Source organism: Branchiostoma lanceolatum, chromosome 5 (genome assembly GCF_035083965.1).
Source record: "Branchiostoma lanceolatum isolate klBraLanc5 chromosome 5, klBraLanc5.hap2, whole genome shotgun sequence".
Classification (NCBI taxonomy): domain Eukaryota; kingdom Metazoa; phylum Chordata; class Leptocardii; order Amphioxiformes; family Branchiostomatidae; genus Branchiostoma; species Branchiostoma lanceolatum.
Window position 1 is genome coordinate 16,091,096 of NC_089726.1, and position 3,312 is coordinate 16,094,407.

The 3,312-nt window shown below is 41.2% G+C and overlaps 1 long non-coding RNA gene across 1 annotated transcript; it reads left to right on the forward strand.

The window, feature by feature from the left end:
* The first annotated feature begins 1,164 nt into the window (after positions 1-1,164).
* On the forward strand, positions 1,165-3,312 carry LOC136434268 (uncharacterized). Its single transcript, XR_010755718.1, has 2 exons — positions 1,165-1,821; positions 2,374-3,312. It is a non-coding gene; the product is annotated as an uncharacterized lncRNA (long non-coding RNA).

Genomic DNA, 3,312 nt, shown 5'->3' on the forward strand with positions numbered 1-3,312 from the left:
AGGTCTCATTCCTGTATTACTCCTGTATTACTCCAAGGAGTCCATGCGCCAAAAAATGAACGGCTGCATGAACCTGTCTTTTTATCGGTGGGAAATTTCTTTATAGCCAGTCCGACTGATCTCAAGCATCAACCTGATGAAAGCTTGTTTGTAACGGAAGAAATTAACAGGTAAAGCTTGGCAGCCGCGCGCGAGGTCGGACGTCCACAGCGCAACATTGGCGGTAATGCGGCCGAGAGCTTTCAGCTGGAAAGTGCTTATTTTGGAGGTGCAGCTAAGTGCAGTTTGAAATTGCCATTAAAAGGAATTGTATGCCAACTGGTAGTTGGCAATTTTTTCACATGATCTAGGGTAAATATGATCAACAGAGAAAGGAATGACATTGGTGCATTTCCTACAGCTTCATTACGAACGCGCCAATGTAAAACACGTTTTATAACATGTAACGGGAGTCGCTCAAACATGTGACGTTTTTTAAGCGCTCGAACTTACGGCGCCCCATTGCTGGTTGCCAGAGAATGGTCATGTTTTAATGAATGGATTTTGAATACATTCATCTAAAGATCATACATGAACAAGAAATGTATTCATACTGTTCATGGGCCCTTCACGCTCCGCGTTACAAGCGGCAAACGCTGTGAGACGTTTTCATGAATGTACCTTCTGATTTAGTGCTACGCCAGATAGTGTGCCTAACTTATTACGCTTTGGTAATTTTGCTCTCTTCGGAAGTTGGTGATGAAGTTAGGGAAATGTAAATAAGGCTTGAAGTCTGCTTTATTCTAGCTTTCTTTTGACCGGAAAATTTTGTTGTGTGCACTTCTCACGTCTTGTGAGAAGGGCTATATCCAGCGCATCCCAGCTCATGTTTTCACGGGAAATAGGCTACTACGCACTGTGTGCGCGGCCCGACGTACGTCTGGCATGCGACCCGACTTACAAAATCATTACGAAAAAATGACACCGCTTACATCAACAATACTCCGTCTACTTATTGGGAAATATCTTAGCCATCTCTGTTTCCTTTTCATAGACGGTACCAATCACATGTTAGAGCGTTACAAAGCTGTGCGTTGAATCGCCGTCCTCCACCATCGCGGCCCAAAAAAATCGGTAGATTGGGAGAATGAACTCTTCCGGTGACACCTTCAGTCAAAATGGACAAGGTCAAGAACATCCTAACCCTTAATCTGTCGCCATAACACTTAATCCGACAGCAGAGACCATATTCTGTCACCCTTTCTCTTAATCCGTCATCCTTATCATTAATCCATCATTGTAACCCTTAATCCGTCACCCTAGCCCTTATTCCGTCACCAAAAGCCTTAATCTGTCACTCGGAAGGTCTTAAATACCTCACCGTTGCCGTTAATCCGTCACCATTGCCAATAATCCGACCCCATAATCCTTAATCCGTCCCTATAACCCTTGATACGTCACTCTTGCCCTTAATATGTCATCATAATCGTTAATCCGTCAGGAAAGTCTTTAATCCGTCAGCGTTGCCCTTAATCCCCTCACCATAGCACTTAATCCGTCACCACAACCCTTAATCCGTCACCATAGTCCTTAATCCATGACCCTTTCCCTTAATCCGTCAACTCTCTTAGACCATGAAGGTTCATCAAAATATTTCCTTTGTCCCAAGATACAATGTCATCCATATCTATGTTCAAATTCTCCACAGAACTGATCGACCATCTACTTCTACATTGGCCAAGGACATCAGTGTACGTGCCCACTGAGGCATTGCGTGACCACAAAACAAGCCATGGCCAAGAAGTCTATCAGCACCAAACAACAGCGTGACAGCGGACACAAGTAGGGATGTTTCCCACCCCACACGTACCTACGTAACCAGTGCCTAAAGTAGTAAAAGTTAGATGCCGTCAAAACTACTCTTCACTCACTTTACTGGATAACAGATTAAATTCCCAGGGACCGAAAATTGTGAAATAACTTATCAGTTTCACATATTTAACTTCAAATGTTGTTCACCTAGCTAAAAGTGAAATTAGCTGCAGGCAGACATCGGAACTATCTGTACAATTTCAATTTTACCTGCACTAACATGCACTAACGAGCCCTATTTTTTTAAAAATCGAACTCCATATCCTTGATCCTTGAAGTATAACACGTCATATTCGTATGTACTAAGAAATATGTCAGCTTATCACAGTATATTCAGTGTTACATGCATTCTAGATTTTGTTTCCCTGTATAACCTAGCAACTGCATTTAATACTAACCCACCACTGCCAACTACTTTGAGAAAGAAAAGCCAATCATAACTTGAGAATAATTTAAACTTTTCATATTTCAATAGGTTAGAACACTCAGGTTGATATGTTCCTGTTCTCGATCACTGCACAGGTAAGCTATACCGGTGGGGATGTCGGACCAGCATCAGAGCCGTGTGCAGCCAAATGATTGCGCTGCTACAACCAGAGAAAACCTGACACGAATTAGAGAATTCACACACTGACGTGCACATGTTGTCCACGTTATTTGATCTAAACGAATATGTATTGTCTATACTATTGTTTATTTTAGTGTGCGACTTTTAGTGGCTGATTTTGCATGTATATCAAAGAAGATACAAGTGATTAACCTCGTCCACGTCGACGACAGTGAAAATCAAACCGAATGTACGAATGGTGAAAACCCCATACAAATGTGTATGCAATTGCAAGCTGCAGTAACATTTCACTCCGTCACTTACGTCCAAGAAGTTACAGTGCAACTCCTTACCAAACTTGCAACGGTTACTGTGAAATACGTCTGTTATTGTTGTGCCATATTTGTTATTCTTTGACGTCTTTGACGGTTATTCGTTTGTTTAAGTGAACTGCAGCGAAGAGATGAAGTAATCAATGTTTTGTGAGCAGAGTAAGACAGTATAAAGACAAGAGATTTCAAAGGCCAGGAAGTTAAGGTCAAAAGAGCAATAGAGACCTTCAGTAAGGATCGTAGTAAGCCAACATTTAAGTCACAATCAGCCAGTGTTATAACGTTGACGTCTCCCGTGCTAAGTGTGCGGGAATCCTTGTCTCTGTGTCATTACTTTATCCTCGATGTTGTCGTCTTCAAACCGGCATCTAAAAGAAACTGTATTTATACATCGGCCATTCTTTATTGTAACAAGGAAAGGGTTATTAGAAACAACAACAGTTGTTACATATTGGTCGTTATTGCAACCTTCAAAAATTTGATTTAAAGAAAACTTATAATTATTCGCCATTTCAATATTGACTTTATGTGATTCCAAAAACTAACCTTCTCAGATGTAAACAACCTTATCATTCAGTGTTA